This window comes from Ochotona princeps, chromosome 2 (genome assembly GCF_030435755.1).
Source record: "Ochotona princeps isolate mOchPri1 chromosome 2, mOchPri1.hap1, whole genome shotgun sequence".
Taxonomy (NCBI): Eukaryota; Metazoa; Chordata; class Mammalia; order Lagomorpha; family Ochotonidae; genus Ochotona; species Ochotona princeps.
In genome coordinates this window covers 63,460,028-63,484,601 of record NC_080833.1, presented here as the reverse complement: position 1 = coordinate 63,484,601, position 24,574 = coordinate 63,460,028, and the positions used below count along the sequence as shown (strand labels likewise).

The window sequence follows — 24,574 nt, the reverse complement described above, 5'->3', positions numbered from 1 at the left end:
ACATTCCCCTAAATGACCTGTAAAGGAAAAAAAAGCAGGGGCAATTATTCCAGATTTTTAAGAGAGAAAGCATAAATATATTTGAGCAGAAACTAGACAAAATGCATGAGTCTTGTTGCAAGTATTGTGTTACAGTAGGCTAAGTTGCTGCTGGGGATACCTGGATCCCATATTAGAGAGTCAGTTCCATTCCTGGCTACTCTACTTGTGATCCAGCTTCCTGCTAAATGTTATCTGGAAAGAAATGGATGATCATCCAAGTGGTGATGATCATCCCTGCCACCAAATGCAATACTTGGATGGGGTTCCAGGCTCTTAACTTTGACATGGCCCAAACTTGGTTGGTGCTGACATTTGGGAAGTGAAATAATGGATAGAAGATCTTTACTTAAAGCCTATCTCTATCTCTGTATCTCTCTTTTGATCTCTTATACTATCTTTTAAGTAAATGATCATAAACATACTTTTAAAATACACAGGAGACTTCATTGATTGTGAGGTATGGGAACAAGTTTTAGGTAGAAGGAATAGAGCAAGTACCAAAAATATACAAAATATCAACAAAACAAAATATTGCTTTTGAAAATATAAAAAAGGACAAATTTTAGCCAGACTAAAAAAGAAAAAAAAGAGAAAACTTAAATACACTTAGAGATGAAAAATGATACATCATAATTGATACCACAGAAATATTAAGAATCAGGAGAAATTGTACAGTAACAAACTGGAAAATCTGTAGGAAACGGATAAATTCATGAATCACATAAACTGCCAAGAAACAAAACCATAATCAGTAATGAGTTTATAGCAGTAATTAAAAGTCTAACTCAAAGAAAAGCCCAAGATATGAGGCCTTATACCTGAACAGTATAAAACATTTAGAAAGGAATACATTTTGGGAATAGCATCATGGTATAGCAGATTAATGTAAGGCCTGTGATGCCAGAATCCCAATGGACATCGGTCATTTTCTGTCTCCTCCACTTAAGATTCAGCTCAGTTAACAGACTGGGAGAAACAGATGGCCCAAGTACCCGGTGCCCTGCTTCCCTTGTAAGAAATCTAAACGAATTTTTTGACTCCTACTTTCAATCCAGCCTACCCTTGGCCAATGTGGTCACTTGTGGAGTAAAACAATGAATGGGAAATCTCTTTCTCACTCTCCCTTCTCTCTCCATGTAATCATGCCTTTAACGTGAATTTAATTCATGTTAATGAATGAGCTAATTCCAACATTCTTCAAACTATTCCAAAATATTGAGAAGAATAGAACTCTACTAAGTTAAATTTTTGAGCCAGCATCACTCAGCTTTCAAAACCAAACACAGGAAGAATAGCGCAGACCAAAACCCTTGATGCACATAGATGTAATAATTCTCAACAAAATATTAGCAAATCAATCCAACACTGCATCAGAATGATCATGCACCACAATCAATTGGGATTTATCCTAAGAAGCAAGGGTGGTACAATATTCACAAAATAAAAAAAGTATGACAAATCACACACAGATACAGGATAAAGAATATAAACTAAATGACCACCTGAACAGACACAGGGAAAGCATCTGATAAGCTTCAATATTCATTCATAATAAAAATTGTTAACGAATTAGCTATAAAGAAACATACACAAAATTATAAAGGGTATACATAAGCTCATAGTCCATGTAACACTTATTAGGAACAAGCCAAAACTTTTCCCTTGGATCTTGAATAAGACAAAGATATCCATCTTCACTGCTCTTATTCATTACATTACTGGGAGCATTAACAAGCACAATTAAGGAACAGAAAGAATAGGCAGCTAAATTGGAAAAAACAAAATCATAACATTTATATTTCAGGGTGACATTATCTCATCTACAGAAAACATCAACACCACACCAAAAACTATTAGAATTCATAAGCTAATTCAGTAAAGTTGCAGGTTACAAAATTAACATATAAAAAAGCAGTAGCAATTTTACATGTCAATAAAAATACTGATGAATAAAAACTCAAGAAATAAACATTTACAATACATTAAAAATCACATATTTAGGAATAAATTTAACAATGAAGGAAAACATCTCTATGATGAGAATTATTTAAAAACACAATGAAAGAAATAATCAAGTGCACAATAAGTAAATATGTTCTTTATTCATGAATTGGAAGAATCATCATTAAAGTATCCTGTCTTAGGCAATCAATAGATTAAAGATAATCCCTATCAAAACTATTAATAATATTCTTTACAGAATTAGAAAAGAACTATTCTTCAGTTCATGTGGAACCACACATACACACACAAACAATGCTAGCCAAGATGATTATGAGAGAGAAAATTTGGGGGGAATAATGCTGTTCTTGAAATATCACTGTGAATATGAAAAATTGATTACTAGAGGAGAGTGTTGAGAGGATTAAGAAAGATAGAGCTTGGATTAAAAAAAATGCAGAAGATGGCTACGGACTATATGGGATCTCTTTGTACTACTTCACACAATGTTATGAAATAAACAACTCAAATCAGTGCTCACATAGGACGCTGGCACCACACTTGGAGGATCAGTGTGATACACCACAGCACCAGCCCCACTACTTCACAACTTTTACCTCATAAATTAAAAATTATACTGAAAGTAAAAGTAGTTTTAATGAGATTATTCACAAACAGAAAGCAACTGATCTTAATGAAGCACAAAGAAGAAAAAATATTAGAAACTTGTATGATCATTTTATGCTTCACTGTCCCAGATAATGTGCTGTGTGCTAGGAGATTGAAGGTGAAATACAAATATGAGAGAATTTACAACACATGAGAATCCCAGAAACCGATAAAGAAGGTGTGGAATTTTGGAAAACGTTTTGAAAGTAAGTTTTGCAAAAAACAGAAAAGTGGAGTTAGAAAATATGTGAGCCCTGATGGAAGGCTGGTAGTATGAACAGAACTGTAGAACCCAGGAGCCTAAACACGAAACAAACAGGATTATGTTTTACTTTGGAAAGCACATGGAGGAAGTTGCTGGAGAAACAACAAAGAACTCTTCAGGATAGACAAAATCAATAGCAGTAAAGTCTGTCACTAATGGACTTTAAATTGTATCTTTAGTGGGACTATCACAATGGCTCAGTAGCTAAAATCATCGCCTTGCATGTACAGGGATCCTACACAGGCACCAGTTCATGACCCAGCTACTTCACTTCCCATTCAGCTCCCTGCTTATGGCTTGGGAAAACAGTCAAGGATGGCCCAAAGCCTTGGGACCCTGCACCCACATGGGAGACCTGGAAGAAACTTCCAATAGGCTTGTGGAATGAACTAGTGGACAGAAGATTTTTCTGTATGACTGCCTTTCCAATAAAAATAAATAAATGTTTAAAAAATTGTATTTTTTGGCAACCAGAAAATACTTTCAAGAATTGGTTTTTGTTCTCTTAGTAGACATACTAGACAAAGGTTACAATCACAGATTACATAGAATATCTATGTTTTGGTAAAAGCAATGAGAAAAGCTAGGCAGCAATTAGGAGATGATTCCAATTGACTATGACAGAGGTAATGAGGGATGGAAACTAGAGCAGAGGCAGAGGGAGTAAAAAGGGTGAAAAAGAAATGAACAACTTGACTTACATGGAAAGAAAAAAAAAAAAAAAAAAAAAAAAAAAAAACAGAACTGAGCAACTGATGGGCCACAAATGGTAGACAGAAAATCAGAGAGGATGAGACATGGGGCCTAGATGCTGCAGCAGTGCTAATCACATCAGGAAAGCCAGAGCAGTCAGAACAGGAAGGTTTTATGACAGTTAGGAGAAAAGAGCATTGTTTTCTACGTCCTGGAATCCTGGTAAAACCATCATGGAGTCATGAGGAGGAAGGTTAAGGCCATGGAAAATCGCAGAGCTGAGGGCAGACCTCAAGTTCAATGCTGTCATGAAGCGCAGGGTAAAGACACAATGAAATAATCTTTCATCAAATTGAGCTTGATCTCTGACACTAAGTAGCTCTCTGGTAATAACGATATTTGTAGTTGCTCTGTTTTCAGTTTACAACTTCCTGGTGGATTCAGCTTCATGTTTCTCTTTATAGGATCTACCAAAGAAGAGAACTGTTCCCTGGTCCAGGGTCACAGCCTGCACCTGTGCAGGATAACTGGCCTAATAGGTCTGAGTACCCATAAGAAACTTTCAGTTTTGAGATTCTTTCTTCTGCCTCTTGCATTCTATTATTGAGATTTTCCACTGAATTTTTAATGTGCTCTATTGCATCCTTCATTTTCATTAATTCAGCTTGATATTGTGTCTGTGTTATTTCCTGTTTGATATATTCCTTGAATTCCTTGAATTACTGTATATGCTTCTCATTAATAAGATTTATAATGAGTTTTCTAAACTATGTGTCCTCCATTTCCTTGATGTATTCCTCAGTTAACTCTGAGGTTGGTAAAGTCTTTTGTTCCTTTACAGGGGAGCCTTCAATAATATTCAATGCACCTCTCTCTCTTCTTGCTAGCAGATTCTTCTCATCGGGGCAGGTTTCTAGATTGTGTCACCCAAAGGTGTACAGTTTGACTTTACTTAATGTGTTTGGTACCCAGTTATTTGTGGTCACTTAAGCCACTCTCCGCATTGAGTTTCGGGTCTGGATTATTGTTTTATGCTTCCACCATGGTTTTCAAAGCCCCATCTCCTGGCTCACAACTCTACACCTCATATAATCCTGTCTGTGCTGTGGCTGCACCATTATACAACTTTTCTCACACACCAGGTTCAAGCAATTCCCAGGATTACGGAGACACAAGGTGTGTTTCATAACTAGGTTGTTGGTAATGCTGTTCTTGCCAAAATTGCTGGCTATCAGTTTTGAGGGTCACCCAGACCTATTTTGACACATAGGATGCCAAGATAGGTATTATTTTCAATGTGCGACTAGTGCTGAGCTGGAGGTGAGTTTGCTCCCAGTTCAGCCTCTGCGCAGTTCACTGTTGTCCCTGCTGTCTCATAGTCTTTGCCACACTGTAGGAAATGATGCCTGATGTGCCACTCAGGAAGTTCTGGATCTACTGGTCGGTAGGTCTTGGGGTTATCCAGAACTACTTGGGTGGAACCTGTAGCTTCCCACATTGGTGCAATGCATTGAGCCAGAAATGAATTTAATCCCAGCTTCATACATGTACACTCCTGTCCCACAGCCTTTGCCTTCCTATACAAAATGATACTCCATTTTCCTCTTGTGGCAGTATTGGCTGTGTCTGTCCTGCACACTCTGTTTGGGAAAATATTTCTTGTCATCATAGAGAAATAAACAAAAGGTTGGAAGCAGAGCTGGGCTAAGCTAAAAAGAGTAATCAAGAATTAAGAGACACTATTAAAGGCCAAATATAAGAAGTATGGGTGTTTCCAAAGGCACAGAAAGAGAAGCTAGGTTTAAAGCTGTATTCAATAAAATAATAAATAAAAAGTTCCCGAATACACAGAAAGAATTGGGAAACAACATCCAGGAGGGGCACAGAACTCCTAACAAGGTTGACCAAAAACGATCTTCACCAAAACACATGATAATCAAGCTCTCTTCAATTGAACATAAAGAAAAGATTCTTACATGTGCATGAGAAACAATCAATTGACATATAGAGGAATGGCAAGCAGACTCACAACTGACATCTCACAGGAAACTCTACAGGCCATAAGAGAATGGAGTGACATATTCCAGATTCTAAAAGGATAAAATTGTTGGCACAAAATAATGTACACAGCAAAGCTTTGCTTTGTCTTCTAAATGAAATAAAATTCTTCCACAGTAAAGAAAAGCTCAAAGAATATGCGTCTCCAAGACCTGCCCTACAAATGATGCTTAAAGATGTTCTCTTGACAGACAAAAGGAATAGCACCCACCAAAACGAAAGGCAAATGTGATGAAGATCCCAGTAAAACAGCAACAGAGGACAAAACCAAACAATGAGCAGCCCATTGCTAAAATGACAGGATCAAATTACCACCTATTCATATTGACCCCATGTGCAAAAGGCTTAAAAACATCAATCAAATGTCACAGATTAGTAGACAAGATTAAAAAAATAAAACCTATCTATTTGTTGCTTAGAGAAGACATATCTCACCAACAAAGATCAGTGGAAACTGTATCTAATGGATTTTGATTTTTTTTGTTAGCTTCATCTCTTCAAAACATTTTCTTCTGATTAAATTCTTCACTGACTCATAGATCGTACAGTAGCATCATTTTCTTCAGGAAGGTTCTTGATTGTCTTTTTCATTTCTTCAGCAACACATTAGTCATTCAGTAGCACGTTATTTAATTACAAGTGGCGTAGTAAATTTCTATTTTCCTTCCTGTTGTTGATTTTGTTTTGTGGCTTTTCATTTAAGGAGATATATAGTAACTTCATAACGGAAATTATCATATCCAGATGTGTGCATATAATGCAGTATGCATCTCTACTTCCAGATCAAAGATGGACTCCCAATGAAAATGTTAATTTACCTTGACAATAGGATGCTGGACTCTCTGCCATTGTCCATGCATGCAATGATGGACTTATGACTATTTATGAAGGACTATATTATTGTAATGATATTGGGAAAATCAGTGGGTGTGTGGGGCAGTGGGAGTAGGGAATTTGCAAATGGGGTCAGGGAAATACCTGAGCCTATGGAACTACATCATAAAATAATAATAATAAAGGGAAAAAAGAAACTTTCATTGTTACTCAGCTCCTGTAATTTGTAAAATTGCCATCACACTATCTTGCCAGGCTAATCTTCCAATCACCCGAAAATTCCCTGTGTTCTACCTCCTCACAACCCCTTTTCTTACCACTAACTACCAAGGCCTTACCTCGTTTAACCTTCTAATCATGAAAAACCATTTTAATTTGCTCCTCTGTGGAATCATTATGTCCACAACATTGCAATGTGTCAAGGTAGCAGCCTAAATGAGGTGATGGATCTTACAAGTTTAAAGGGACACAGACCAGAACAGATGGCTAAATAAAAGCAAAAAGGTCAGTCACCCATTAAGTAAACAGGTAAGAACCTTTTTCATTGCCATCATAGCGTGTTGCACAGCAGCAATTTGCTTTCTAGAAGCCCCAGATGGGATCTGTGTTTTTGTCTGTTGCAGAGCCCAGCAGGACTCTGGTTCGCTCAGCTGCTGCACTACATTGCATTGCTTGGGGATTGGGGACAAAGGCACAGAGGCCATTTTGAATCTACTGATTGTGAAAAGTAACACATATAAAACGCACCTGAGAGGAAAACATATCAACCATTTTAAGGGAAACTTCAAAACAGAATGCAATCACAGCTGTACAGCCTGTTCCCTGGTATTCCACATTTTCCTCCCATGTTCTATCAAAGAAAAGCAAGCACTAAGCACAGACAGAATGATGAGGGCAGCAGCAGACGGGGAGGCAAGCAATGGGCAGTGAGCATGCAGACTCCACTGAAATTGAACTCTGTTGGGGTACCGGGGTCTCTCTGCACAACTCAGGCCTCAGCCCAGTTTCTTCTGCAATGCTTAGATGTGATTCTTTATCAAGAAAGTGTCCTCATAAAGCTGACCCACCACCACCATGAAATTCCACTAGAAAAGGTAGAATTTCAATCATATTCAATGCTCCAGATGGCAACGACAGCAGAACCCAAGATGTGTGTGCATCTTCTAGTAGACAGTTCTGCTGGATCGTGACGTTGAATTTCACTGGCGATATAGAAAACCAGAAAGAAGTCCCTTAAAAGGCTTTAAGTCCCTTAAAACGCAACTGAATGCAGTGTGTGGGTGTGTGTGGCGCAAACTGAGAGGCCATGGAGTGAATAAAGTGCTGCCACACATGATATAAAAATGCAATCACACCTTTCAATCATGATTGTTCACTGAGTCCATACTCTGTAAACATTTGTCCAACTGCTGAAAACAGACATGAAACCATAAAAGGCCATTGTTTTCACAGTTTAGCGCAGCTGGTAAGGAAATAAAAACTATTCTATCACTTGATGGAGGTATACACATGGTGCTGTGGAGACTCAGGGAAAGGGTTAGTGTGCAGGCTCTGGGAGGGACAATCCAAGCAGGGCTTATTCAAGGTGCTACTGCTTAGTTTGAGGCCTGAGAATCATGGGAAGTTAGTAAAGTGAATGTAGAGGGAGCAGCATAATTTGTTCAGAAACTTTCTTTTCAACTTAAGAAAAAAGATTTATTTATTTTTATTGCAAAGTTAAATATACAGAGAGGAGGAGAGACAGAGAGGAAGATCTTCCATCCATTAATTCATTCCCCAAACAGCCGCTATGGCTGTAGCTGAGCCGATCCAAAGCCAGAACCTGGAGCTTCTTCCAGGTCTCCAACAGGGGTATGGGATCCTAAGGCTTTGGGCCATCCTTGACTGCTTTCCCTGGCCGCAAGTAAGAAGCTGGATGGGAAGTGGGACAGCCGGGATTAGGACCTGCGACTATATGGGATCCCGGTACATGCAAGGAGATGACTTCAGCCACAAGGCTATAGTGCTAGACTCTTTAATCTTTTACTTATAAGAAGGGAACACACTTTACATACTGCCTGTGTGCAGTATAAGGACACAATAATGTCCCAGCACTATCTTCCCTCACTCCTTCCCTTCTTACTCTTTCCCCTTACTTTTTTAAAAATTTTTACACAATGACAGACTTTCCAGTTTATAACTACAAATTAACCCTGTACTAAGTAGACTTCAACAAGTAGTAAACAGAAAAGCTAATATTCCCATAGCTGGAAACAATACTTAAATATCAATATGTCAATATCATCCACACATTAATTGTATGGCAAAGTTGAAATCTGTATGTAAACTCAGACAAAACACATACTAATTTTCTTTCTAGGACTGGCTTATTCACTAAGCATTAATTATTTGTTAAAGGAACATGAGCTACGTGTAGGAGCTGATGTTAAACAAGACTACAATCATAGAAAAGGCCTAAAACATTAAGATGGATGCAATTATTTGCCTTATATTTATTATATAACAAGATAAATGCATGAAATGGCTGTTTTAGAATTTGAAAAATTTTAATCTCTTTCCAATAAGATAGAAATTTATCAAATAAAATTATTCAAAATTTGTTTGTTTTGAATCAATCAATACACAGAAAAATTGGAAGACTATCTGTTCCCAACTATATTTAATGTCTACTAGTGTATTTATGGAAACAATCACTGGTGTCTTTCCTGAAGTGGTCATAGCAGTCTTTAGATTCAATAACTACCAGTTAGCTTATGGAACACAATAAGTCCGCTTTGTTTATAATAGGAAAGACTTGTTTCAAGAAATTTTCATATTCTAAAAGTCAGATGTAGACACAATAAATAGGTATTTTTTATAAACAGAAGTATAAAAATTAAATGCCAGGATTAGTGGAAGATGCGAAGCACAATTCTAGGCATACAGTGAGCATTAAACAGACTTCTTGATACAACCACCAATTTGCAGATCCTCAGTACACATTGGCCAGTTGGTGAACAGTTGCTAAATTATGTGAAATGCAATGATAACATCTAGAAAAATCTTCCCATGTATTCCAAGAAGGTACAAACCCTTGAACTGTTCTGTACAACTTATCTCTGAACCCAAATAGATTCATGAATTGCTTTAGGGAAAGTGCTCTCCTTTTTTGTTCTTCTTTTTGGGTAAGTCTGAAGGGGCCTTCAACAGCTTAGACAATTAGAATTTAATCCCCTCTACGCCTCGGAAATACGCATCAAAATGTGACATTCTCTTGCTTGCTCTTTAGAGTATCACTCATCAGACTTCATAGCAGAAATGCCTAATTCAAATAAAATCCAAAAGAGTAATAATTTTTCCTATATGTACTTTTCTTATATGTAATTATTTGGGAAAAGAGCACAATTGTAGATGTTCGGACATAGCAAATGTTCACTGTATTAATATGTATACATTTTCATTCTTTCTACCACAGTATAAGATTTTAACCACTAACATCGTTAGTCAATCAGTTGCCAATATTGTTTGATTTCTTATAAATGATAGCCACGAGAATAAAGGTACATTCTTCTATTTAAATAATACTATTAAATGACTTGAAGTAGTTGCTAAGGTAAAATAGCATTTACTTATTCCTATATGTTGTTATTTAACCAATAATGAAATAATGAATAAGAAATGCCACGTCAATTATATTATTTACATCAGTACAAAATTACCACACATATTAAGGAGTCAGTCCCTATCCACTGCTTATTTGTAACCTCATGAAATGCTAATTCTTTGTGTCATGAATGTAATTCTACCTTGTACCATTGGCCAAACTCCAAACCTGGGTCTCCCAGGAAACAATAAAGCTTCTTACCATTTGCTCAAAGATAAACTGGCAAATCTCAGAGCATATTAAAAAAAAAAAAAAAAAACTTCCATTTGTTTTGTTTTATCTGTTGAATCAACAATCTGCTTGGATACTGCTTATTACACTAAAGTGCCTTCTGGGGGAAATGTCAGCCATTTGGTGAGATGAGGAATGGAGGGAGTAGTGAAGAAAAGAGGGTAATAAAAGGTGAAAGGACCTGATGGATCACGTCCACGTAAGACCTTAGCAAGGGCAGGAAGTCTCAGACAACAGAACTGGTGACAGAATCTTTAAGGTCATCATGAGGACAGCAGTGAATGTCAAACCAGATCAATATGAATTAACCACACATCAAAATCAGGGAGGCTGATGAAGAGGGTGTGGAATGCTGAAAGAAAGGGATTTTGAGACTAGGCTTTGAAGAGGGCGGAGTGAGTCCACTTAGACAGTCAAGAAGGAATGTAATCATGGGTGGAAGGTCTTACATGTAACACCAAAGACTCTACATTTACAATGTAGAATCCAAAAGAGTCTGAAGGTTGAATGGATATGATCAGATTTTGTTTTCACAGCTCACTTGTGGAATAACAGATGCAAAGGCAAGAAAAAGCTTTCAGGAAAGAGAGGTAACGGTAACAACGGAGTACTTCAGCAGACATCACTCATGGATTTTACTTTCATGACAACTAACCAATATGACTTCCAAACATTTTTTCTTCTCCCAGTAGGGCCACTTAGTAGAAGAATAAAACCAATGTAGAGAGTGTAAATGCATGCATAGTTATCACAGTATTAACAAGAAGATTTAGTGACTGGTTTCAGTTACATATATTTAACAGAATCCCCATTTTATAGATAAAGAAAGACAGCACCCCTTGGCCAAGGTCATAGATTAAAAAAGTATAGACAGAATTTCAATTCAACTCAAATATCCCACTTATACAGCCTGTGTTCAGGTATGTGAGTTAAAAAAGGTATTCATTGTTATTCATACCAGTGGAAATACTTATACTGAACTGGTTCAGACATTTCAAAATCTGATAGCGTGTCTAAGCAGATTCTGTAATTTTGTTATCAATAAACAAAATTCTAATTCACATAGAAAATTAAGCTGATGTGGACCACAGTAACTTCATTTAGTCCTCATGGGTACCACTGTCATGAATTCTGTGCAAATAACTAATCCTAGACAAAAATTGCAGTTTGAATTTGTGAGGTGATGTGATATGAGATCATACTGAACTTTCTAACACTGTATCTTAAAACTATAATGAAGAACCTCAATAAGGTTTAATAGTCCACTACGTGCATTCTATATTTAGAGCTGTATATTCAAGCTTTCTTAACCTGATTGTATTTTTAAACTTATACAAATCATATTAACATATTCACGGCTACATTCAGTGAGTCTGTTTCATTCTGAAAAAATTATTAATTTTTTAAACGCTATCTCCTTTCTGTCTCTTCCTCTGTATCATATGGCTTTAGCATTTGTCCCTACAGATAACAGAAAGAAGTCAATACTCTTCATACGCACAATTTAATGCCAAAAATGGATACGGAACTGATTAAGCTAAATGAATGACATGGATATCAAAGCTTCTGAATGTGGCTGGACAGGCATAGGAAAATTTAACCTACAGGGTTTGGTCTAATAATAACAGCAGTGACTGGGGGCAGATGGCCCTGACTTACCAGGATGATTTAAAATCAGTTCATAATTGTTCTCACTCAGACCTCCCAGGACCCCTGGCATTCTTTTGAGAACAAAAGAGAGGTGCTATCTAACCAGTCAGTGAAGGTAACTAGGTAATTGAATGAGGTGCTTTTGTTTCACTATCAGCCACCTTCTAATCATCGCTGATATTAGTTGACTTCTGCAAACATTTGCTTCTCTTCTCATTCTTAAAAAGCTGAATTTCTCTTAGACGCAGTTCTTACTTCCAAATTTTTTAGGACACAGAAGTGGAATAGAGGAACAAAATCTGGTGGTGGTTGTGTCATGATGGAGGGCTTCCAGCAGAGTCATCAACATGATGAAGATGACTACAGTGAGCACGGAGATCCTGACACCAGTTGGAGCCTCCTCGTACATTGCTCTGAGTGTATACAACCCTGGGGTATATCGCATCCCCATTTTGAGCAAGGCATAGGAATTTCTTTGATGCTGGTAGAGTAAGAAGCAAGAGTAGCACACCTCAATCTCACTGGCCATCTCTCCCCTTCCTCTGCTCATGTTTCACAAAGGACTTTCACCACTCCACAAGGCCCATTTGCCACTTCCTTTCTGTGAATTTGTTGTTGCTGCTCCTTGTTGTATCTCCTGGAATTTTCGGCCAAACCCTTCTCTGTAAGTTCAGATAGAACTCAACTGAAACAATATTTACTCCTTAAATCTCCTTTTATTCCTCCCAGGCTCTCAGTCCATAGATGAGGATGGTGTGAGACGTGGTGGGAGAAGAAAGATGGGAAAACAAGAAAAGGAGAAGGGAGGCGGCAAAAAGACAAGCAAATGTTTCCCTTTAATCTGATCTTTGAAAATCCCTTGAGGACATGAACATAGTCTGAGAAACATCGTTATATTTTAGCATCAAGCACAGTGTCCTGAAAATAAAGATACTCAGTAAATATTTGTGTAAAGAATTAATGACTGAAAGAAAGAAGTTCTGAATAACAGGAGGATTAACTGCTGTTCACTCATAAATGTGAGTGATAATAACTCTGCAGTTTTACAAAAAAGGTTATTAGGAAGAATATGTTTTTCTACAAGGGGAAAACACATTCTCCTTTTCTCTTTTCCTCTCACCTAACATCACCTGGCACTTTCTATACAGATTTGACTTGTGCGTGGTGGAAATGTGGGGGGTGGGAGAAAGTTTAGCATTGGAACCTATAAAGTGAGAAAAACTTGACAACCTGTTAAACTAGACTTTCCACTGAAACGTGATTTTGAAGTTCCTTCCAGGAATTCTAAATTCGATGGCAGTAAACTAATAAACCTGCTAAGAGCCACATTCTTTGCATGGCATATAATGAAAAGACTTAAACAAATCAATCTTTTTAATCCATGATTATCATATTCCCAACAGATTACTAGCCATCTCAAACTGGGTATCTCAGACACAATTTAAATGCAACTGTCCAAACTGAAGCCAATGACCTACACCTCCAACCAATACACTCTTTTTTCTCTACAATATCCCTCTGAGTAGCTACCACTAAACTTATCATGAAGGGGATGACCTTGTGCCACAATGAGTTAAGCCACCACCTGCAGTGACAACATGCCATATGAGTGACATTTGCTTCTCTTCCACTCCAGCTCCCTCCTTATGCACCCAGAAAAAGCAGTGAAAATAGTCTAGGTGTTGGGCCCTTCTACCCACATTCCCCATGTGGGAGACAGGAATTTTAGGTTCCTGGCATTGACCTCCCCCAGCCCTAAATGCTATGGTAATTAGGAGAGTGACTCATTAGATGGAAGTATGTGTGTGTGTGTGTGTGTGTGTTACTTTGCCTTTCAAATAAACAAATATTAAGGAGAAAACTTACTTTGATTCACCCAAAATTAAAGTCTCACTCCTATTTAGCAGCCACACAACGTTAGATATATCAATTTTGTTTGCCTCTGGTTCCTCATCTTCAAAATCATATTCATTATCAAAACTAATAAGTTAGTCAAAATCCTCATTTATTTCCTCACACACAGCAAGCAATAAATAGACATCAATTTCCTTTAGAACACACAATATATTCTTTCTTTTTCCTCCTGAGGAATACTGCTTCTTCTCCTTCAAGACCAACTCCAAACATCATTTCCTTTGTGGAAAGTGCCCTGTCGCTTCAAGAAAACTTCAGAGCACTTTGGTTCTGACTGAAACATTCTTTCCACCATTCAGCAAATACGTAATTATAATCATGTATTCATCATTCAAACAACTATAGCAAATATCTCACATACAATGTCCATATACTCTCCTCAGACATTGCTGATCAAGGCCAGCACCATGTCTCCCAATGTCAAGATGCAACTTAGAATTCCTTCAACACATTAATCTAAGTAATAGTAGTACCAATTAATTTACCACTTAGCACAGGAAGCATTTTAAGGGCAGTGGCTATATCTTGATTTGTACATAACCATGTAACCACAAAGGACTGTTTTACATGTGTAGGTCCTGGTTTCCTCATCCACACATACATTTCAGAATTTCTGTTGGTTCTCAAATCCAATGACTCTTTGATGATGCTCCAGGACCTGACTGGCCAGAGCTGGTGTCACCAGGAAAGCCAGCAGCCCAACTCTGCACATGGCTCTCACTCCAGTGCAGGCCCATTTCTTATCACAGTTAGGCATGCCTTCAGACACTCACAAATTGAAGCCAGTGTCTATGTAATTGAAATAGAAATGAGGTGAGAATTTGTGATCTTTCAACCTGGCAGATAGCAGCTGCCACTTACCAAAGCCTACCTGATTGCAGCTATTTTGCACCTGTTGAGAAAAAGTTGGAGCAAAAGAGATTATTTCCTTGCTTAACCCTTGACTGGGAGCAAACCTCCATATTTTCTGTCTGGTTATATAGGACAGAACAGGCTCAGTCTCCCACAAGCAATGAGTTAACACACATGTTCAAATGACCTGCACTAAGCCCGAGCATTCACAGATAGGAATTTTATATGTCCAATGAGTTAGTTTGTTGAAAACTTTAAATGTTATCAGAAATGACACTACACAAAGCATAGAGAGACTGAAATTTCATTCTATGCATATTTCTTAAGATAAGGGAGAAAAATCTGTTTTTCTATCATCTACCTGCCTGCATAAAGATGAAAATTTCTCTGGAGATTATTTCCTTTATCCTATAAGCCAAATATTCAGATTTATTCAGTAAAGATTATTGTGATGTATGTGTATGTATGCACACACACATACTAGTTTCTAGGGAAGGAACTGCGAACGAATAGTTATGAAGAAACAAAGGCCCTTTTCCCCCACATTAGAAAACAGACTTAATTGCTGGATGGAAGTCTGAGCTGGACCAAGTATTGTAAATAGAACTTCAGCTCTAGAACTCAAAACCACCAGTGTGTTCCACACTTGCTGAGCACTCTTTTGCAGAATTACATACCAAATGACCGAACTTTCACAACCTCCAAAAGACTTAACCGACCACCCACACATAGCTGTCCACATGGGTGCAATGACCAGCTAAACTAATAGATCCTGAAAACCAAAACTGCAAAGCTTTTGTTCCCTCAACACCTCCTCACTGGAAAAGTTAGCTAAGCCAGAAGACTCACAGACACAAGCCTAGAGAATACAAAAGAACCTGGCCCAAGGAATGCTGCCAAGCATGCCAGCTTCACCCACAGACCCACTGCTGAGGCACAACAGGAAGATGAAGACCATCCCTGCACCTGTTTCTTCTCCAGCAGCAGTTCAGTGTTGGAGAAGACAGTAATGAGCAAACACACAATTCACGTTCACCTCAAAGTAGCTCTCAATGAATCTGATAAGTAAGTTTCCAGAGCTTGAAACTGACCCATATTCTAAGCATATTTTGACATTTCCATGCGTTTTATTTTAAGGTGATATCTTCCCAATCAGGTTTTCCTCCTGATTTTCACAAAGCCTTTTCTTCTGAGTAAAATAGATGAGCAGTTCAGCAAGAAAGAGCAGCTTTTATCCACACACACAAAAACTCTGCCTTTCAGCAAAGCAAACAATACAAGTGAAACGGAGACTCGCAATACTTCCTAGATGTGAACTGTGATTCTTCTCTACTGCGGGATGTGCAAGTGGCAAGATGGCTTATTCCCATGTGGCATTGACAGTGGGTACTGAATATTTCTGAATATATCACTTTTATTGCATTTACACTGAATTACTATGAAAGAAAAAAATATTTTGTCTGAGAATTCAAAATCCAAACACTTTAGGAGCTTTTAGAACTCATCTCCAGGGCCCAGTGCAGTAGCCTAGCAGCTAAAGTCCTTGCCTTGCACTTACTGGGATCCCATATGGGAGCCGGTTCTAATCCCAGCAACCCTGCTTCCCATCCAGCTTCCTCCTTGTGGCCTGGGAAAGCAGCTGAGGATGGCCCAAAGACTTGAAAGCTTGCACCCATGTGGGAGACCCAGAAGTTCCGGGCTCCTGGCTTTGGATCCACTGCACCCGCTTGGGAAGTGAATCAATGCACAGAAGGACTTCCTCTCTGTCTCTCCCCTTCTCTGTAAATCTGCCTTTCCAATAAAAATAAATAAATCTTTTTCCTTTAAAGCATCCATCTCCAGGACATAAAGCAAATCTTAAGAAAACAAATAATTCGAAAAGGACTCGCAAGACGGCCGACATAGGAGGAAGACTGTGAGGGAGGTCACAGACAGAGAGGGGTAGAACTCGACAAAAGTGTAAGCGGAGCAGCATAGAGCTACAGGGAGAAGAACGTGAAGTTCCCTGGACAGTGTAGAGCCAAAAAAATCCACACAACTCGGAAGAGCAACCAGGGAAAAACAAAACAAAGGGCAGGGAAGACGGCTTTCCGCTCCTGACCTGCTGAGTCACCTTTGAGTGCAGCCGCTGAGAGCCACAGTCAACCTGCAGACCTCAGGACCCACAGACGCTGTGCCGTGAGGACCAGCAGTGATCAGGACCCACTGGTACCTGCCCACCCTAGTCGCCAGGACCCGCCAGGACCCGCCAAGACCTGCACCCGCTGCAGACATCAGGACCTGAAGTCATCAGGACCCCCTGGCATCCGCCCACCCTAGTCGCCAAGCCCCGCCAGGACCTACACCCGCCGCAGTCTCCAGGTCCCATTGGGACCCGCAGGACCTGCACCGGACGCAGTCGCCAGGAGACACACCCGCGGCGAGGGTTCCCACCAGAGGAAGAGGCAGACTGCAAGAACCTGAGGTTTGAGTGAGTTGGGTGGGGACAGTGGTGGGTCGGAGGCTCCGGGAGTTGGCCCCACAGGGGCATGCACAGAGCCTGAACACCCTTGGTGCTCATCTCCCCACCCCTCCCCCCCCCCAGACTCCAGTGTCTAGGGACACAGGGTGAGTGCCTTGAAACTGCCAAAACTGTGTCTGGGAATGATGCACAGTGGTCCTGTGTGCTGAGGAGAAAGGCAAAAGGCACACTGAATACTCCCCCGTGCCTTTGCGGTCTGGCACTCAGCTGGGCGATGCTATTCCACAGGAACCCGAGCACGCCTCTGGGCTTGGCAGTTCCGTGCTAGCGCTGGGGCGGTCGGTCCCCTGCCAGCGCTGGGGTGGGCGGGTCTGCGCAGGAGGCGCTTCCAGAGAGCACCTGGAACACCCCACACCCTATAGTCCCGTGCTTAGGAGACGCACCAGGAGGGCACTGCGGACCCGCGTGCAGGAGGCGTTCCCAGAGAGCACCTGGAACCCCCATGCACTGCAGTCCCTGGCACTGGGGACACACCGAAAAAACACCTAGAATCCTCCGAGCCCGGTGATCCCGCACACAGGGGGCGCACACAGAGAGTGCCTTCACTCCCCCACGCCCTGTGGTAGCATACCTGTAGGGGACGAGCTGAGAGTGCGCTTTGAATCCTCTGGGCCCTGGAAGTGGTGCCCTGAGGTCCAGTGTTCTGGAGACGCACCAAAAGTGCCTTGAAAATTCCCACACCCTGCTACTCCATGCCTGCAGACTCCGATCTCTACGGGATAGTGCTTGGAGACCCCTCAGCACACTGGTGCCTAGGTCTCTCAAAAAAGAAACACTAACACAATGGGAAGAAATACCAGAAAAGGTAATGATCCAGATTAGAGTGCCAACACCCTACCAATAAAGGATCAAAAGCCAATGTCTATTTCGGAGATGCGAGATGAAGACATAGAAGATCTACCAGACAAGGAATTCAAAAACATAATATTAAAATATGTCAGAGACAATGAGAAGAATTGGGAGGACTTCAAGAAATTCAAGAACCACATAGTCACAGAAATACAACAAATGAAAAGTAAAATCCTTGACTTAGAGCACAAAATTGAGAGCCTAACCAACAGAACAAATACAGCAGAAGAGAGGATCTCTGAAACGGAAGACACACAAAACGAACATACCCAGCTCATAAAACAACTGGAGACAAGTCTGAACAAAGCCAATAAGACCATACAAGAAATGAAAGACAACCTCAGAAAATCGAATATTAGGATTATTGGCCTTCCTGAAGGAGCGGAAAAAGAGTCAGGAATGCAAATGGTGCTCGACGAAATTATACAGGAAAACTTCCAAAACACTTGGAACATGAACCCAGCCCAAATCCAGGACGGTCAGAGGACTCCCAGCAGATATGACCCAAAGCGATCTTCACCCAGACATATGGTGCTCAAGTTCCACTCCAACGAAGACAAAGAAAGAATCCTAAGACAAGTACGAAGCAGAGAAAAGATCACATACCAGGGAAAACCAATCAGGATCACTGCTGACTTCTCTGAAGAGACCTTACAAGCAAGAAGAGAATGGACAAAGATCTTCCAAATCCTGAATCAGAACAACTGTCAACCAAGAATATTGTACCCAGGAAAAATCTCATTTGTATTTGAGAACGAAATCAGATACTTTCATAGCAAAGAGAAATTAGAAGAATATACCAGCACAAAACCAGCTCTACAAAATCTCCTTAGAAATGCACTAAATCCAGAAAAAAAGGAGGTGAATCATAAGCAAAGATGGCAAACAGGAAGGTCTCCCCACTAAAGTCCACACAAGGAAGGGCAATTACACAGATATCAACACCCACAAAAACAAGTATGGCAGGGCAAAATCACAACCTCTCAATTTTAACTCTTAACACAAATGGCCTGAACTCACCAATCAAAAGGCATAGATTAACAGAATGGATTATCAAACAGCACCCAACTATCTGTTGCCTACAAGAGACACATCTAACCAGAAGAGATTCTAAGAAACTGAAAGTGGAAGGTTGGAAACAGATATTTCATGCCAATGGACGAGAAAAAAAGGCTGGGGTAGCTGTCTTAATTTCAGATGATGTGGACTTCAATCTGACACACATCAAAAAGGACAGGGAAGGACATTATATATTGGTGAAGGGACTGATCCATCAGGAAGTAATTACCATTGTGAACATATATGCACCAAATTCAAACGCACCTAGCTACGTGAAGCAATTACTTACGGATTTAAGGGGAGACACAGATATGCACACAATAATAGTGGGTGATCTTAACACCCCACGAACAACAATAGACAGATCAACAAAACAAAAACTCAACAAAGAAACAACAGAGCTCATACAAACAATAGAACAACTGGACATGATAGATATTTATAGAATTTTTTATCCTAAGGCCACAGATTATACATTTTTTTCAGCAGTGCATAGCACCCTCTCCAGGATCGACCACATGATAGGACACAAAGCAAATCTAAATAACTTCAAAAAGATAGGAATCATACCATGTACCCTCTCAGACCACCACGGAATGAAACTGGAAATCAGCAGTTCAAAATGCCCAAGGAAATACAGAAACTCTTGGAGGCTGAACAATATGCTATTAAACGAACAATGGATCACAGAAGAAATTAAAGATGAGATCAAAAAATTTATGGAAACCAATGAAAACTCTGAAACAACATTCCAAAATTTGTGGGACACTGCCAAAGCAGTGCTAAGGGGTAAACTCATCGCAATTGGAGCTCATGTCAAGGCCCAAGAGAGGCGCCAAATACAGGAACTAAACACACACCTCCAGGAATTGGAAAAACAACAGCAGAAGAGCCCCACACACAATAGGAAACAAGAAATCATCAAAACAAGGGAGGAAATTAATCAGATAGAAATAAAAAAAATGATACACAAAATCAATGAATCAAAAAGCTGGTTTTTTGAGAAGATAAACAAGATAGACACCCCGCTGGCCCGACTGACAAAGAAAAAACAAGAGAAGGCAAGAATTAACAGCATCAAAGATGAAAAAGGCAACATAACAACAGACACCGCATCCATTAAGGCCATAATTAGAAATTACTACAAAGCACTGTACTCCAACAAATCAGAAGACCACCAAGAAACGGAAAAGTTCTTAGACTTCTACCACCTGCCAAAACTTAGCCCAGAGGCAACAAATGACCTGAACAAACCCATAACTGAAGCAGAGATTGAATCAGCGATTAAAGACCTCCCAACAAAGAAAAGCCCAGGCCCAGACGGCTTCACTACAGAATTCTACAAAACATTCCAAAAAGAACTGACCCCAATCCTCTACAAACTCTTCAAAACAATAGAAAAAGAAGCAACCCTTCCAAACTCATTCTATGAAGCCAACATTACCTTAATCCCAAAACCAGACAGAGATCCTACAGAGAAAGAAAACTACAGACCTATCTCTCTGATGAACATTGATGCTAAGATACTCAACCGAATCCTAGCCAACAGAATTCAAAAACACATCAGACAGATCATTCATCTGGATCAAGTAAGATTCATCCCTGGAATGCAGGGATGGTTCAACATTCGGAAATCCATCAATGTGATACACCACATCCAAAAACTGAAAAATAAGAATCACATGATAGTATCAATAGATGCAGAAAAAGCTTTCAACAAAATCCAACACCACTTCCTACTGAAAACCCTAACAACCAAGGTAGGCATAGATGGAAAAATCCACAACATAATTAAAGCTATATATGAAAAACCCAACGCCAGCATCATACTGAATGGAGAAAAACTGGAACCCTTCCCACTGAGATCTGGAACAAGACAGGGATGTCCACTTTCTCCACTACTATTCAACATAGTCCTAGAGGTACTCGCTGAGGCCATAAGACAAGAAAAAGAAATCAGAGGAATCCAAATGGGAAACGAAGAAGTCAAGCTCTCACTATACGCAGATGATATGATTCTTTATGTAGAAGAGCCAAGAGACTCAATACAGAGACTGCTAGAACTTGTACGAGAGTTTGGTAGAGTGGCAGGGTACAAAATTAATGAACAAAAATCAACAGCCATAGTGTATGCGAATAGCCCAAAGATGGAAAAAGATTTAACCAGCAAGATACCATTCAAAATAACAGAGAAAAGCATGAAATATCTGGGAATAAATCTAACCAAAAATGTAGGAGACTAATTTGAAGAAAACTACAAACTACTTAAAAAAGAAATTGAACAAGACCTCAAAAGATGGAGTAACATCCCATGCTCCTGGATAGGTAAAATCAATATCATTAAAATGTCTATACTGCCAAAAGCAATATATACATTCAATGCAATCCCAATCAAATTGCCCAAAACATTCTTCATGGAAGTGGAAACAATGATCCAAAGGTTTATCTGGAAACACAAAAAACCATGGATAGCTAGAACCATCCTGAAGAACAGGAAGTTAGCAGTGGGAATCACAGTTCCGGACCTCTGGACATACTATAGGGCAGTGGTTATCAAAACAGCGTGGTACTGGCACAAAGATAGAGAGGAAGATCAATGGAGCAGAATAGAAACACCAGAAGGGAACCCAAACAGGTACAGCCAAATAATCTTTGACAAAAAGACAAACGACAATCCAGGCAAATGGGAAGGTCTGTTCAATAAATGCTGTTGGGACAACTGGTTAATAGCCTGCAGAAACAAAAAGATAGATCCACATCTCTCACCATACACTAAGATCAGATCTAAATGGATAACAGATCTAAACCTACATCCAGAAACCTTCAAACTTTTGGAAGAAAATGTTGGAAACACACTGCAACACTTAGGGGTAGGCCCTCACTTCCTAAAAAAGACTCCAAAAGCAGTAGAAATGAGACCAAAATAAACAACTGGGACCTCATCAAACTAAGAAGCTTCTGTACAGCTAGAGAAACAATCAACAAAGTAAAAAGGCAACCCACAGAATGGGAGAAGATCTTCGCACACGACATAGGTGATAGAGGGCTAATCTCTAGAATATACAAAGAGCTACAAAACAACCAAAATGTCAAAACAAACAAGCCACTCAAGAAATGGGCACGGGAAATGGCCAAACACTTCACAAAGGAACAAACCCAAATGGCAAATAAACATATGAAAAAATGCTCAAGTTCCCTGGCAATAAGGGAAATCCAAATTAAAACATCAATGAGGTACCACCTAACGCCAGTAAGACTGGCCCACATGAATAAAAGCACCAACAACACTTGTTGGCGAGGTTGCGGGGAAAAGGGAACCCTACTCCACTGCTGGTGGGGCTGCAGGCTGGTACAGCCTCTATGGAAATCAGTATGGAGAATATTCAAACAACTCAAATTCAACATACCGTATGATCCAGCAATAGCACTCCTAGGAATATATCCAGAACACTTGTTCTATGAGAAACCAACATGCACTCCTATGTTTATAGCATCACAATCAGTAATTGCGAAAACATGGAAGCAGCCAAAATGCCCATCAGCAGAGGATTGGATAAGAAAGCTATGGTTCATCTACTCCATGGAATACTACTCAGCTATTAAAAAAAACAAAATGCAGTTCTTTGTGGCTAAATGGGCCAAACTGGAAACCATAATGCTAAGGGAAATGAGCCAATCCCAAAAGGTTAAATACCACATGTTTGCCTTAATTTAAGATGATATGATGTTATGTATAACATGTTATGTTATGAATGTTATATGTTGTGTATAAACTAAAATTGAAGTATAGGTGAGGTGGTCACAGAAGGTGGCTAGGAACTCGCATTTATCTTTAACATACTGGTTACTCATTACTATGTCAATTAATTCCATAATGATGTAAATTTTTGCTGATGGTATGTTGGAGCTTTCAATTGACTGGGATGATACTCTGCTGGCTCTGTCTTCAGACCAGAGAGGGTATACCTAAGAAGCCATTGAACTTGACTGGACAATAAGATGCTGGACTCTATGTTTGGTATACACTTGCAATGGGGGAATCTCAACTGAACTTGAGCTGTGGTTACGCAACAAGGTGGAGGAATCCACCATGGTGGGAGGGTTTGGGGAGGGGTGGGGAGAACCCAAGTACCTATGAAACTGTGTCACATAATACAATGTAATTAATGAATTAAAAATAATAAATAATAATAATAAAAATTTTAAAAAAAGAAAACAAATAATTCTACTCAGAGATACCAGACACCATTCACATTGAGACAGGTCTTCCTAACAGGAAAGGAGCCATTATCAAACACAGATACTTACATTCAGGAAAATTCTGCAAGTATTTCATCTGAGTTCAGGCCATTGGGTCCCATGCCTGCTTCTGCAGAGCCTCCCAAATCATGGACAAAATCTACCTCACAGTGCTTGCTCTATAACATTTCGCATTGCATGCTCATTCTGATATTTGGTTTAATATACTTCCTATAGGTTGTATCTCCACTATCCATCAGTGATAAATATTCCTGTTCAATCTACTGTAATTTATTGATTTAGAGTTGGGGAAGTTGTAGATTTCATCTGTTTCCATGTAATGAAGAATTCCACAAAGCACTGTATATTATCTCAAGTACTTTTATTCCCAGCTTGCCACTTTTCATGCAGATGAACGAAAGTTGGTTATGTAGTAAGATAAAGTGTCTTACATGACACAGAAGGCCCTTTATGACCTTCTGACTACCCATCCTGTGAGTTCTCAGGCTCCTACAATTCATATCCTTAACTTAAGCCAAAGCTAGCTTACTGTGTAAATTCACAGTAAATTCACTGATACTTGATGGCATCATGTATGCTTTTTTTTCCAGAATTTCCATTTCAGGAAAAGTGTGTGTGTGTGTGTGTGTGTGTGTGTGTGTTCACACATTACGATACTTCACCTTTTCTCTGATAGTTCTATAATTTCTACTGTCTTCTCAGAAATAGCTCCTAGAGTCTTAAGTAATTCACTGCTAGGTAGATAACTGGATAAGTAGAAAGAGAAATGGTAAGGCAACAGATTGACTAAGTAGAGCAATGTGATAGGCCCTTTATGCACATCATCTCAAATATTTACAACTGCAATGGACATAAATACCCTAAGTTCCTTTCACAATTGAGGAAACTATTGATCAAGGGGGAAATGACTGGCACAGTGTAATAGATATTAAATGATGATATAAAGATTCAAACTAAACATCTAAAAAGCTAATGATCTTTTCACTACACCTCATTAATATCTTTCAGGCATATTTCTGATTACTTCAATAAATACAATGCCATGAGGAAAATGACCACATCATGTACTCCTGGCACTCAGAACTCATTGGTA

At 39.4% G+C, this 24,574-nt stretch overlaps 1 protein-coding gene across 5 annotated transcripts in view; it reads right to left on the bottom strand.

Moving 5' to 3' along the window:
- The window catches only part of ST6GALNAC3 (ST6 N-acetylgalactosaminide alpha-2,6-sialyltransferase 3), a 578,537-nt gene that overhangs the window by 328,040 nt on the left and 225,923 nt on the right, over positions 1 to 24,574 (bottom strand). The window lies entirely within an intron of this gene.